We start from the raw sequence: 16,350 nt of genomic DNA, 5'->3' as shown, positions 1-16,350 counted from the left end.
TGGAAAAATAAAAAAAACTTTACAATATATAAAATATAATATGCATACCTGATTGTGATACTTCTGAGTGTGATTTCATTTACATCGGCCAAACTGTTAGAAATATAAAAGCAACAATATGTTCAAGTTCGCTTCTTCCCCTTTGCCCTCGGTGCCGGTACTGAGATGCTCAAACCTTGTACTCCTTGAGACTTACTCTACCACTTGTTTATTCCTCCACTCACTATTTCGTTCAACCTCACCCTTTAACACGTTGCTTAAAGAGGAAGAAGATTCTCGTAATTTAGGTGATTTAACTTAAAGAAGTTTCGGTATTCTACGGTGATTGCGTGGTATTCAAGCATATCGCAAAGAAAATTAGTCAAATCATATTTACCACATGTGTTGTTTCATCTAAGTTTATGCTATGTACCGCATTTATGATGCTCTGACATCGAGACCTAGGTGTTTATCTTTATGTAAAAAATTGCATAAGATTTAAAGATTTCGTGAGGCGAAATTTTGTGATAACGTCTCATTTTAATCATTAGAAAAGTCAACAATCCTTATATGAATGTGACTAGGCTTCCAATTTCGCTTACGAGTTGATTATTTTACAAACACATCATATCTACTCCTTTTTATTCATCCCAAAGTTGAAATGTTTATCATACTCACCCACTTAAGTAGGTACATTTTCTATCCAGACCATCTGCTCCTGCGTTTTTTTCGAATTGTTGGGTTGGAGTCTCTGTGGATGGCTAATGATTTTTTTCTCGCATGGAATCCGTTTCTTTCAAATACACGTGCAGGAGACTGCAAAGGTTCAGTACTTACTCGTACATGGTTGTATACCAAATAATTAGAATTGCAGGACTAGTAAAGAGACTAATTTTATTCTCATATTGACACATCATTTGTATTCATCCCAATTCTTCCCAAAGTTGCAAATTTCGTCGTACCCTCCCGATTAGTTCATTTTCCATCAACACTCTCGGCTCCTCCGTTTACTTCGAATCGGAGGATCCTCTCTGAAGTCTGTGTAGATGGCTGATGATTATTTTTTCTTGTGTGAATTTTTTAAAATTCCCATGCATCAGAAAGCAGTTAACAATGGCCTTTTGCGTAGAGGTTTATTCAATTGTTCGAGAAGTAAACATGCACGAACAACCATAGCCCGGATAGGGATCACCTAATCACGGGACTCGAACTGGACAACTCTTGCATGGCAAGGCAGGACTTTACCCCACCACCAGCGAACTGAAAACCGAAATGGAAACGAAGTTCGTTTCTTCCAAGCAAACTTGTGGGATATGTGTACTCACTAGTCCGCTGTTGTATCCAAAATCATCAGAACCGTGTAGGTGTGGATGTAGGAACATCGGGCCGCACGAATAGGAGCACGTGGGCTGGAGGAACGTGTGTTGATGCTGTGTGGTGCGCCATGCGTGAAGGATAAAGTTTAGATTACAAGGGGATGAGGAGGAAGGTATGAATGTGAATTCGGCCGAGGCGGGATACGTGGATGTGGAGGGCTTTTCGCGCTGCATAGAGGTCTCGATCATGGGCATGTTTGGCCGTTAAGCCGTGGGATTTTCGACCCAGAAGCTTTAGACTCTTTGCTACCCTTTTCCTTACACTTTTACGCATCCTCTCATCAGCTTTGAATTCAGAGGCATCCTTTGCCGAAGTACTTCGATTTCTTTTAATTCTTACATAGAATACTTTACTTGTGATTGCGATACTCCAGTGTGATTATTTTTACTTCGGCCAAACTTATAGAAAGTTAAAGGTAAGAATAGGTTCAAATTCACTTCCTCTCCTTTGCCCTCCGTGCCGTCACCGAAGACTTCAAGAAAGACCGATACCGATTTACTCGAACCCCTTACTCCGAATGGGAAAAGACGTTAGGTGTGTACAAACAATAAAGCGTTTTAGCCATGAAAGTGTTTCAATTTTTGTACACTTGTGTGCAACGATGTAAAATTTGTTGAATCCTAGTGGTGCGCCGGACATGATGGATAAAAGATGTAAAGCACTAGGTCTTAGGACGAAAAAATAGTTTTTTTTCAAAAAGTACTGCATGATATAAGTAACTTTGTGCGAAGTCTTGTGTAATAATTTGTATTATAGCAAATTGTGAGAAGTCCGGCTTCGTATGGAGAGGGGGCAATTTTCGCTGTAATTCATTTTTAGGGGCTGTAGTCGATATCTGTACTTTCCAAGCATTTCGTGGGGAGGCTTGGACCCCCCGATATCGCCACCCCAATTCTTTGTAATGCCTTTATCATGCATGCGTTTAAGCGCAGTGTTCACACACAAAATAGCGCTCTTCATTAACCAATACAATGGAATTAAACCGTGGAGCAGTTATAAGTGATACAAATACCATAGCTATGGATACACTTGCATGTTTTTCTACAATATTTTGAACTGCAATATATTGTGAGTAAAAGCCGTGAGATTCCTCGGGCTCTAGGAATAACGGTTCGATTGTAACGGTTAGGTGAAGAAGGTAACTAAGCATGCATATGATTACGGCTAAATGGTACTACTTGGATATTTATAAAAACAATCTTTGCAGACGATATTTTTTTCACTACATAAGTCATATGCTTAAAACCCACATTCGACCACTAACTGAACCATTCTTACAAATTTTGAACGAGACGAGAAATGACAATTATTTATCCTTATTGCTCCACTAAATTGCCTGAAATTAAACAATATTCTATATTTTCTCTCTATGACACTGTTGCCATATGGCTCTACGCCTCTACATTCTGGAAGCATTTTGGGTAAAAAAATCGATGATTCAAAAACGAAAGCGAAGTGGAAATAAAAAATGAAACATTTTCCAACCTCTAACAAGTAATATGACGGGAAACTAATTTTTAGACGGACAGAAACACATTTAATCTCAACCAAATGATGATGTGACACCGATTTGTGAATTTTCATCTCAAGGCGTTACGTCATAGAGAGTAACTAAAAAAGGCAGATGAACTGTTTCGTTGGTGGTCTTTGTGAAAGAGAGTATTCTTACATAAAATTCTTTATATAAAGTGGGGGGGGGGAAGGAATTATAAAGGCCATGTAAACAATGGAATAATGATAATTCATAAGCATACTTCAGGTAAGAATACATCTTCATGCTGGTGTGAAATGCTATGTGCAACGGTGTTGCATGTGTTGAACCCGGATGTTGGGCCGGGAACGAGGAATAAAGTTTGGATGGTGAGAGGGGTGAGGTATGTATTTGAGTTCGACCGCATCGTGCAACGCGGATATGGAGGGCTTTCCATGGTGTATGTCAGGTTATAGGTCGCGATCATGAGCCAGTTCGGCCGTTAAGCCGCTGGATTTTCAGACCCAACACCGCACGGTCGAGCGTCCCCATCCCCCGCCATGACAGGGTCGAATGCCGCCACCAGGCAGGCGGCAGCAGGGTCGAATGCCCCCACCAGCAAGGGTCGAATGCCGCCACCGCCGCGCCGGCAGCCAACGTGCGGAACGGTCCACGGAAAGAGCTTCCCTCTGCCCGCGCCTACGGTGTGTTCCGGTGGAAAAATTTAGCGGGGAGCAGTAGCGGATGGATGGCGGGCACGGGCCACGGTTTCGCCGGAACAGTCCGGCGGAACGCCTCCCCTAAACATTGGGGCCGAAGTCCGTTCCGGAGAGTGCGGAGATCTGTGCGACGCGAGAATTTGGATACCGGTGACGACGACGCGTCGACATAAATTTTGTCCCGCCGAAAATGGGGTCGAGTTATCGATTTCCTGGTCGTCGTTATTTCGGAGGGAATTGATTGATGGCATATGCTTTCGGCCGCCATAGGTACACGGTGGTTTCGAATGGCTAAAATGTGGTCGAATATGACGAATATAGTAGTATGACGATTTTTTTAATGGTATTTTTGCGATTTCGCTATTTTTCCCTCCTATTCTCCTATGCTACACTGATAATGCACTGTTTGCAGCCAATGCCTTTTTAATTATTTTACTCGAATCGTGAATATCATTGTTTTTACCAGCCTAGATGGCGCCGGGGTAATGTCCCCGACTTCCAACCTAAATGTCGTGGGTTCAAATTCACCTAGGCGGGATTTGAACCCGCGACTTGTAAGTTGGCAGTCAGGGATATTATCTAGGCGCCATCGAGGCTGGAAAAATAAGATTTAGAGAAGTTTTAAAAAATCTGAATCATTCGGTGCCGGTTGATCATTAAATATTTTTCGTGAACTCGCATTCTAAAATTTTTATTCGAATGTGGCTCCTTGTGGATTTAAGTTTTATGTGCTATGGCTTCAGGCAGAGCATATATTGGCTAAATACTCTGCAGTTAACATCTAGAGGTGTCGCTAAAGACCACTGTATCAAGAACTATTATTTGAGGACAAACGAGGGATTCCCCTTGTCATATTCAAATTTATTATTTATTGAGGAACATACTGAGTCACTGTCATCCACGCTTAAACTTTATTCAATCACAACTAATACATAGGATGCAGATTAGTCCATGAATATCTTTTCGATGAATAATATTTCAACGCTTTGGGCTGGCTGTAGCGCCTAGGGTATCTTATGTATTATGACTTCATTTAGAGCAATAATTGACTATTCAATAATTAAATAGCATGAATAGATGTCAGAAGAACGATTTACTTACCTAAAATATATACCATAATTTGGAGCGCGAGACAAGCTAGATTTCTGAGCCGTTTTAACTCATAAATGTTCCTCTCGAACAGAAAATTCAATGCAAATCTTTCATTATCTTTTTTCTCAGGTAAAAAAAATTGGCTACCAAAGGTGATGTTTTCTGCGCAGCAAGTTGACTTAAAACAGGACAATTGGAAGCAGAAACATTAGAAATTCGCAGGATGCAGATAGATCCGTAATTATATCAATGCTGTCAGTAAAAAGCAGCACCAGTTCATTTGGATAAGGTTCAGGATTAAACACTTATTTTACCATCCCTAAAACTACCGAAGATATCAATTTGATTTCTCTTTACAAATAGAATTGGAAAAAAGTTAAACAGTGGTGCATTAAATAAATTCAAATAATATATTCTGTTAACCCTAAAAAAATTTCTGTGCAATATTTTCAATCACGAATTCCTGGCAATTGACTTGCAAATTGCAGTTTTGTAATTCATGCTTTTATATTTTTAACTATCTCACACTTGAACACTTTTATCCTACTGCAGGCTTATTTAATTTGGTCTCAGCATAGTATCGTCAATATATAGACTAATAATTCCATAGTTAAACTGCAAAGGTTAGTCTGATACCAAGAATTTAATTTTTTCACGCATCTCGTATCAGCCATTCGGTGAATTGGCACATATTTTTTTCGTACTGCCTACTTTTTTTTAAATTTCAGTATCACGAAAACTAAAATATAGGAATAATTCTAAGATTAACATATCGTACGAGATGAGCCACGTTTGGTTCCGCTCTATGGCAGGAAGAAGTTAGCGTAAATTACGATTTTACAAATCAAATATGTCAAATACCAACAGAAAAAAGCAAATATTATGATGAAAAAACGCGAAAATTTGCACGATTTTCATGATATACTATTCAAAATATAATTAATGTGGAGTCCCATCTTTTCATATGAGATGATTTAATTCAAATACCAGCCGCAACGTATTCTGGGTACGGTACAAATATTGTATCTCCCGATAGATTAACACTAGAAATACCGGACTTGACACCCCTCCTAGAACTACCAAATGGAGTCATTTTGACTCCTACCTTATAATTGTTTATTTTTCCAGTTTATCTCTGTTTTTATTCATACATTGCTTTAGTTTATCGATTTTGTTTATTATTGCAATATTTCAGACGTGGTTTTAACAAAAAATTAAATATTTTTTTTTAAATTCGAGATTCGACAGTATTGCTTTGAAATTCTTTTTCCTACATGCTATGTTGTTTTAATAGGATTTTCTCAGAGGAATTGGATTAAACAGCAAACATAGACATTTCAACACATTATAATCATGTTTGAATGATTAAAAATATTACCTAGTCTTAATGGAAGTTGGGAAGATAATTAAATACAGTAAAAATTGCATTTGATAAGCCACGCATTTGGCTAAGATGTTTTACAGTTCAAGAACTGTCGTTCATTTTAATTGCTCACACAAAGATTTTTGGCAGGTCATACAATTCACAACAGATCGATTCTTTTTGCTCCTTGGTTTTGCCTGGAAATATTTTTTTTGCAGAATCCCATTAGAAGAATATGCAGCATTGGACATGCCACGCTTTTGTCGAGATCTAATATGAGTATTAGCCAACTCTGTATCGAGCTTTTTCAAAAGCGTCTTGCGCGAAATGTTTTTGGAACCTAGTCTCCTTGTACACTATCCATGAATACCTACTAAGTCGGAAGTATTTTCCAACGAGTGGATAGGCCATCGTTGAGTATATGCTCTTGTGGTATATTTGTGATTTCATTTCTTTTGGTACTTCTCTTCTATTTATTTACCTCTCCCACAACAATAGTACCCTAGCTTTTTTGCTGTTCAGCGAGTTTGACTAAGGTAATGTAATTATCTACAGTAAAATTTTCCATTTTTTCAGAAACGGTTGCATTATTTTCAGTATTACTAAACGGCAATCTGCATGAAGTGAATTATCTTTTCCATCATAAGGGAAGGCATTTCCAAGAAATTTGCTATCCTTGTCAACAGCTAGCCAATATTCATGGCCGTATATGTCCGGCATAGGAGGAATGTAATGAGTGAAATACACCTGATTTTACTGGGGAAAATTTGTTCAACAACCGTGATGTACGGATCAGGTTTGTAACAATCAATGTAATTATCTGTGAATATATCCTACACTATTGAAAAGACGGCAAACTTGACAGCTTTGAGCTGCTGGAATCGATTTGATTTCTCATCAAATCTTAGATAGTGCAAAATTTTTACAAACCGGTTCCCAGTCGTTCATTTTAGAAAATGGTATTCCCCAGTCATTTGACCAAATACTTGCAATAGAGAGATATATAAAATATGGCTATTCAATGAATAGTATTCATACATCTAGCTCCCCATCGGAAAGAGTAAAGTCTTCATAATTTTGCTTGCGTACTTCCACAATTTTAAAAATGTAATGGAATAAATTATATATTATTATTATTATTATTATTTTACATCGCATAAATAATAATAAATAATCGTATATAATATCTTTGTTTTGTAACTCCTTATGAAAGGGAAAGTAAATGTAAATTACTGCATATCCTTCGCACGTGTTTTGTCTGAATCTTCAGACTAGCTAGAAACGTTTTGAGGGATAAAATCTTCGACTTCGTCAGAGACGAAATGTTCTTCCTTTTCGCATTCCGATTCACCTTCCGGTGTAGAATGCAGCATAGAAAGGACTTATTCACGCTTTAGCCTACTTCTTCTGGTCATACTGCCAGTCAGAAAAAATGGAAGCCTTACTTCACAACAGTTCAACAGTCCACTCGAGAGTTCACTGGATTCACTAATGCAAAGGACAGCGCACGGATTTCCTGTACGACGCGCGACAGCCAGCGCTGTCAGAGCCGACAATGCTAGGACAGTAACTTTATTTCATTCTACTGATTTATTTCCCTGGTTCATCATTATGTCAATGGAAGGATACAAAGGTACTTCTTCAGGTTTGAAAATCAACTTCCACGTAGTCAAGGCTGAAATAAAAGCACTGCAGCACAATACGGTGTATACAGTATTGTGCTGTGCGAGTCTTACAGGTGGGGAGAAGGGAGGGGTAAGGGAGGATGGGCAGACACGACGGCTTCTTAACCCATGAATTTGAAAATACTCAATATGAATGGCATATTCACCACTTTATCGCAAGATAAAATGATATGAGGACATTCATATGGTTTGTAGTTCCAAAGACGGACCCGTAAAATTAGAAATGCCTTCAAAGTCTCGCAAATATTGGCCTAAAAGCGAACTAATTATATATTTAAGCCATCGATAGATTTGAATTAATTATTTACATAAGAAGAAATAAACTCTTGAACAAATATTACTATTTGGCGAAAAGACAAGCAAAATACATTAGGGAGTCAAAATGACTCCGTTTGGTAGTTAAAGGTAAATTTTGAAAAATGTGTACTATTTTACTTTCTAGAACTATTTTGATCGCAAAGCCTTATTTTGTTTCAAAAATGAATAAAAGTCACGGAATCGCAGGCCGGAATTCGGAAAATTATAGTCAGGGGAGAGAAATAAAAATCGCGAGGAGTCAAAATGACTCTATCGGTAGTTCTAGTGTTAAAAAAGAAATGCATTTCGTCCGCTAGTCAAAACATTTTACCGCGAACGAGGACGGATGACAATCTGAAGGTTGAGGACTGCAATAGATACTGCATAGACACGCTCATGTAATGAGCACTTCGCATAATGACCATGTAAACATCGAACACGTGTGGCCGAAGTGCCCGTATAGATGAGCGGATTTTTGCTGGTAGGTAAATTGATATTCTCCCGTGACGAGGAAAATGGTGTTTACTCGCACACCATTCGTTTATTTAATAATGCGTGAAGATGTCGATAATATCAGTGATAACGAGCATGTACAGTGAATGATTGTTCATATATAATTGAAATTTATCCGCATTCCGAAAATCAATTATAAATTTTATCCTACTCAGGAAGAGAAGATAAAAGTTTTCATAAGTAAATTATGAACCATAAATAATAAATCCAATTTAAATCGATGTATGAGAATATTTCATTCCTCATTAATGCACACGGAAGGAAATAGTTGCGGTGGTACCTATGCACTTAATTTGTAATTTGGGAAAAAATAGTGCATTCCAAACAAAGGCCTAGGGATCCAAGCCGAATGAATAAATTGAAATTCAATCAGAAACTAGTCTCAATGCAAAGGAAACCAAATTGGAGCAAAGTATTTCAACTATCACGGAATTCTTTCACAGAAGTGAAACATTTAGCTGTTCTTACCTTAAATGAGAATATATCACACAAATTTGGTTAATTTACAGCCTATCAAGATTTTTTGAAAGTCTGGTTACCCGGCACATCAAATTGAATAGGGTAAAACGTGAATGTGTTGACTGGAATATTCACGGTTTAAACATTCTACTAGAACAACGCATTAGGAGAATAAAAACCTGTTCCAATGCGTTTCATTTATTTGTTTAAGTTTTATTGCTTTTAACGGCTCATGGAAATGATCATTAAATTGTAGAAGTGACTGTATCATAAAACATAGGCATGTTAGCCCTTAACCAGTGACGTGCAATTCTTGTTACACTACCAGTGACGTGCGGTCTGGGAGACCGCAATAAATAAAAAATTCATAAAATATTGCTACGCCATTTTTATTGTTTTGTTTAATTTTTCTTTGAATGCTTAGCTATTTTAAAACTTAAATTAAAATTTTTACACTCCCAATACGAACCAATTTGTCATAAAAAATTGTGATTCGAAGCAGGATCAAAAAACTGATGCCAAAAACACTTGAGTTATAATTATTATATTTATTCATCAATATTTCGCCAGATTCAAAAAAGGCCTTAAATGTTAAAGTTGGAAGGCTAAGTAGTAAGTAGCCTTGGAATTTATCCCGCTTATTCCTTTTCTTGATGTATTCTTAGTAAGTGACGTGCGGTCTCGCATACCGCTAATCGAGTTCAATTGCAAATTTACAGAAAATAATAAAAGGAACGTTAAATTTTAAGAGTGGGATGTCCTTGTTATGCAAAAATATGAAGATAACGAGAATTATAATTATTTTGAAATCTTAATTTTGAAAATATTCTAAATTTTAGAAACGCAGCGGTCTCTCAGAGTCACCGTCACCGGTTAAGTCACGTCACCGGTTAAGGGTTAAATTCCTTAGATAAATAAGTAGAACTCTTGGACGCAAGACCCAGAGGTCGTCGTAGAGCCACAAGTGCTACTTCAGAATCCACTCTGACCCTCAGGTCTAGAGTCCAAGCACGCCCTCAATGGCGAAAGCTAAGATAAATCTGCATGCCAAAACCTTAACGTGACCTGAACGGGGGACTCTCCAATCGGGCTCTCCATTAATATTGCTACCAATATGCTAGCAAGTTCCGATTCTCTTCGCTTACGGTTGAATCACAAGACCGAAAAATGCTTCAACCTGTCGTAATTTTTAATATATAATAGTATACTCTATTTCCTCTTCTTACAAAGTAATGAAGTCAGCGCTTTTGAAAGAACAACATGCTACTTTCATTCATATGTCCTAATGAAAGTCATATTTTCCAAAACTGTACGGGTGCTTCGAAGCTTTGGCGAAAGTGATTTGTTTCACAACTTTGCTGACTGGGCATCTGATGTTTTTTTTAGATCACTGGTTTGCTCGTATTAAGTACGATTATTCTAATATCACTGTTTCTATTTTTGCACGCAGAAAGCACTCCTGTATTCACAACAGATTTAGTTGAAATAAATCTAGATTCATTCATAAAAAAATTAGTTTTGGGTGGATGGACAATAGTTGGAAAACTTCGACATTGAATTTGCGAAATGTCAGAGCCCCTCAACTAGTTATTCAAGAATTTATGGAGAAAAATTGATTTATTTCAAACACAAAGGTTGAGTTTTCTCGGTAGCATGACTCTTTGTTGCATCGAGGCGATTCTTTGGGGAAATCGTCGCTCCGAGCCGAGTGCAAGGACTGCCTTATAGCAGGTTTCGATTTATTTATTTATTATTGTCAACTTTCCAGTAAACAGCACATAAAAGCATTTACAACGGAGGTTTTACAAAGCACAACAAAAATATCCATGCCCTGAATGGGGACCATCAACCCTGGCGGGATTCGAACCCACGACCTATGGATTAACAGAATATAGAGAAAAACGGATGTATTTCTTAGCAAAAGATTGGAATCTTCTCGGTAGCATGACAGGATGTGGCAATGCGCTGGGGAAATCGTAGCTCCCAGCCGAGTGCAAGGGACCGTCTACCAGCAGGTGTGTCGAGGTGTTTGGAGAAGATAGTGTTTTGTTAGGGATGCCGCTTTGGGTGCAGCGATGTGGGATGCGTGAGTCAGGACGAAAACGAGGCTCACACTCACGCTTTTGGATGCAGAGCGGTGAAGGTGGTGCGGGAAGAGAAAACTGGAGGCAGCTTGCTGATGGAGAGGGGAGCGGTGCGTTTGGGAATTGAGTTCCACTAACATGCCTTTTGTCCTCCCCATCTCCATACTCCCTACCTATTCCCTCCTTCTCGAAAAGCATCACGTGTGGGGGGATGGCTTCAACACGTCCACATGACCTGTCCTCGCCTATATTCCCCAAACCCTCTCTCTCTTGCCATATTTCACCCCATCTGCGCACACCTTTCCCTCCCATCAGAGAGCTCTGGAATGAGAATAATGGGCAATTACGCGTAAACCCTTTGATTACGTTGATTTAGCCCTTTTAAAACCTACCCCTCTTCCCCCCGTACCAAACAACCCTCTCACACACACAAATTCCAACCCCCTGCTCGAAAAGTTTATGGCAAGGAGGCGCCACAAAAATGTTAATTCGTCACTAAAGACTGATCGCGTCATTTAGCTCGTTCGGTCGGCTTTACGGGTTGGGTGGGCTTTAAGCTTCTGGGTGGAGAGGAGTACAAAAAAAATTGAAGCGTATACGTGGTGTATTTTTTTCCGATGGAAAACGGAGGGGTATGGTATCTCATTTAATGCTCTGAGCGTGAATAATGATTTCTGAATGGTGGGCTTTGGCTGGCGGATTATGACGTCCGTACATTCCACGATCAAGAGCTAAGCCGCCTTTTCGAGGAAAACATAGAGATACGATCAAATCGAACAACGTAATGCAGCGAGGGGGAGCCGTGGGGTTGGGAGGCGTTTTCAAGCATGATCTACATACACATGCCTAACAAAATTCAGTCGGAGGGAGAGAAAAAAATTATCATTTAAAAAAATGCATTGAAATGGGTATTAACTACCGCAGACGCAGTGTGTTTTTATAATTCCTGTAAGACATTTAATGAAAAGTCTATTCAGAAGAATCTATGTTTTAAGGAATCAAAAGAAGGGTGAAAAATGTGAGTGGATTGTTGTTTGATGAAAATATTCTTCTGAAATTCCTTGTGTAATATTCACTCTGAAATTCCTTCAGGGTAAATGTTTTAAAGCAAAAATTGGAGCACAGGAGTCAATTTAACTTTTTTTTTCGCAGCCAAGCCTTAAAAATGAACTTAAATTTTAATGTAAATAGACATTTTTTTTGGCATAGAAAGTGCTCTTTATATCACGCAATACATTGAAATCTGTACCAGTAAACTCATCACCACTGCAACTATTCCTTACTATAGATATAATAATTGCGCATGTGGAACCTAAATTAGCCACAAATTTGCTGATAATTTTTAGCTTGCCACAGAAAGACCAAAGAATTGAATATTAGGCATTCCATTTAAAATCATGTCAATGCTGAATGAGAAATAAAGATATACATTCCAAAAATCTTACAAAATAATTCTTGATGACGCATACATCGAATTTATCTCTTGTTTTCATACTACCCCCTTCATTTAACCATTTCTCAGGGTGTTGACTGTAGGGTCGGTGTGAGTTATCGATTTCAAATTCTCAATCATTTTTCCTATTACTTAGTTTAATGCCATTCGTTTAAGTGGAAATTAAAGGAGCCAGCAAATCGACCTCAAATCTAAGATCTGTGTATCATTTTAAATAAATGAAAAATAACGTGCTAAGATAAATTCCGACCTCACCTCATTTTAACTTCATGATGTCATGAGAAATATTGCTGGAAATATTAGCGCGGGAATATGAAATAAATACATCATTATGGTATGAATAAGTATTAGCTACGGAGAAAGGAAGCGATGAAATACTTAAAAGAATCACTTGGTGGTATTGTATATGTTTTGAATAAAAATACTACAAAGAAAATGCCTTAAAGCACCGTAATAAAACCTATGTAGATATTTAACCCAATTTTGAATCATGTAAGCATATCATAACTCATAATGAAAAATGTCGTGAAAAAGGCAATTTTTCCAGCAATTGAATCCGAACCGGGATAATAATCTCGACTTTTCAACAAAAATTGAAATTTGAACCGACAGGTGTATTAATGGAAAAAATTGACGATTCTATGAAAGTATATAGTCAGTAAAAAAAGAATCTTTTTTTCTGTATTCAAATGCACGTTTTAGATTTAGAAAAAGTCTACTTAGAATTTACGCGCGAATCGTTAGTAGTAAACTTTTACCAATGCAAGCACGTTTGTTTGGGTATCACCGCTTAGAACCATTCGGCTACATTAAAAGTTTTAAGAAAGATCAACTGATCGCAATGCTTTCTTGATGATCGAGAGCGTGCTATTCAATTTTACCGGAATAGAGAAAATTCTTCCTCATAGTTCGGATGGCGTCATTAAAGGCAGGTAGTGACACTGATGCGATCAGGCGTAATGGTCAATATCGAAGTTTAGAAATCGAGTTTCTATCAAAATTCGGAATTGAAGGCCTTATCTTGTTTTCCTCGATCTTTGGCATTTAAAACTCGATTTAAATCCAAATCGATTTTTCCATCACTAATTATACCTCTAAAATTGTGCCTGAGCACATTTTTTACGCCTTAAAAATATTATCACCAATAATCTTCGAAGATTTTCTCAAAAACTGGGACGAATAATTTCTTATACTGGTCATTTTAAACAAATGTATACCCCTTCCATAAAGAGATTTGGTATTCACAAAGGTAGCTGTTACATAATTATTACGGAATTATTCAATAAACTTAAAAATATTCAGAAGAAATTAGTCCTCTTTACTGGAATTTTGTGAAGACCACAGAACTGAAGTTAACGAGTATGTCCTCAAGGAGAGATTTTATGAGAAATTAATTCCATACATATTACCGCCAAGCTTACATTAATGTCCTAAGTCTAATATTCCGTTACACGCGACCTTTTCCCTTAATATACACCTCATGCTCCTATGCAGGAAGAGTAGGTGTAAGTGAGAAAAGACTTGCAGTGTCAATGGCAACTAGTAAGTGCTTCACCACGGGGATTACCCGTTCATTACTTGCGAGCGGGCGGATAAATATTAAGCGGACCGCCGCCGTCACAGGCTGAGAGAGTTGTCCGGCCTCACGTAGCGGAAAGCGGTCATGCACCGACGACGGGGCCCTTATAGACGACATAGGAGATTCGGCGCAATTAGCCCCAACTTCACGCCATGCCGGGCTGGGGCATCGGCCCATGCCCTTGATAGTGACTGGGGTGAAAGATGCGGGAGCGATGCGAAATAAGTGGAAAAACACCGTGATAGATAAGCGACCATCCACATCACCTAAACAGGATTTTCAATTCATATTTTATAGCGACGTTGTTCAGATTTTTTTTTCGTGGAAGCTGACAAATATATCATTCTTCAAGCTGAAATGCACCTTCCTTCGCCTTTTTGTCAAACTCATTTCGTAAACACCATGTATTGATAAATCCTTTTCTTCTTGGTTTCACCAATATAAAATTTATTCAAAAGTTTGTTATCACTCACCTGAAAACGCTGGTTGCCAGCGATATTGTCGTTTTGAAATAAATTTTGACTCGGTGAAACCCTGAATAAAATGGAGTTATGGTAACAACTGTTCGTGATGTTTTTTCGGGTGTAGCCCGCGTAGATATTTGATTTCGCGGCTGTTGCTGGTCACTTTTTCTTAGAAAATAATGGAAATGTTTTCCGTGGAGGGTTTACATAAAATTTCATAAAGGGAAGGAGATTGAAAGGAGAAGAGGTGAAGGAGTTGTCTTTTTTACAGAATAACATAAAAATCCATGTTTTTATTTAATAGATAGGTACTTTCACTCAAGATAGAGGGGAGAAAGTTCCTTTTCAGTTTATAAAATAAATGTCGTGTATATTTATCCTGAAGAACTCTACTGCATGCCTCTTATTTATTTGAATAATTAGGTAGATAAATTCAGGCGTCACTTCATGCAATTAGGAAAGTATGAACTTTCTATTTTTCCACAATTTTTTCTTCCAACATCGGAACTTCTATTCCATTTTTAAGGCACAAATATCCCTTGCAAATGACACAGAAGTCCTGAAACAAGCCGGAGTAAAATTAAATTTGGAAAAAAATGCCAAATTTATTTATTTTATAAGTTTTAAAATAATATATTTTGCTGAAATATCTCATTTTTTTCTTAAATAACCACAGAATATTTCCGATGACCATAAAAATAAGTAGTGGTCATGATTATCATTAATTGGTAAGAACGTTCGTATATATGTAGTAACTTTTCCTTAATAACTATTTATTCATGATTAATTACACACAGGAATTCCATTTTCATAAGCATACTGGGAAAAAAGAAATAAAACACAGGCATCTTACCATACAGAAAAGTAAACCTACAATTTAGACAAAAGGATAAAAAAACTCTTACTACTTACCATATTTTTAATACACTGTTTATACATAATGGCGCTCTAATCAAGATATATTGTGCACAAATAATATAAACCAAGTATGAAGTGCGTAACGTTTGTGCATAGTGAAGCTTATTTTCTTTTTCAGCGATTCAAAAAATTTAAACAGAAATATAAACTTTTCTAAAAACGAGTGATCTTTGATAATCGATGAGACACTTGCTGCAATAAATGATGGTACAACAGGAATGATGGATGATAAACTTTTTAAATTTTGAATAGCACAAAAAAACGAATATTTTCATAATTGCCGTGAATGCATTCCAAAAACTTGCATCTTCGACCATTCATATAATAAAATTAGATTTTTAACCTATCATTATTTCAGTTGCAAGTCTTAAACTTACTGATTAAAGCAAGTTAGTATTAATGAAATAATATATACTATAGTAAATTAAAGAAAATAATATACATGAATAATTATTTGTTTTGAATTATGACATTTCAGTGACTTTAAATATACATAACGTATTCTAAACGTCCCAGGCGACATGCATCTCGGAATATGCACCATCTCTCAACCTGAGCAGCAAGGTAGCCCATTGGACAGTGCACCAGGAAAAAGACCAAAGAAGTTCAGATGAACACGAAGAGAAATTTATGGAAAAAACCGAAATCGAAAAAAAAAGTATTTTGTATATTGCATTACAGACACATTGGGAGCAGTATTTTTTATTTACAATACTCCTCGGCCTGTATTTTTCCCAGCGCTGATTAAAAGTTACTAGTAATAAGAAATCATAATAGTAGTTAAGTTGTTTTAGTGGATTTGGCTCTCTAACGACCAATTAAAACCTATTGAGTAACCATTTATAATTGTTATCTCAATTCAGAATACCCAATGAATGGATCTCTAAGTTTCCACTT

This window comes from Ischnura elegans, chromosome 10 (genome assembly GCF_921293095.1).
Source record: "Ischnura elegans chromosome 10, ioIscEleg1.1, whole genome shotgun sequence".
NCBI lineage: Eukaryota > Metazoa > Arthropoda > Insecta > Odonata > Coenagrionidae > Ischnura > Ischnura elegans.
This window is presented reverse-complemented; position numbering follows the sequence as displayed.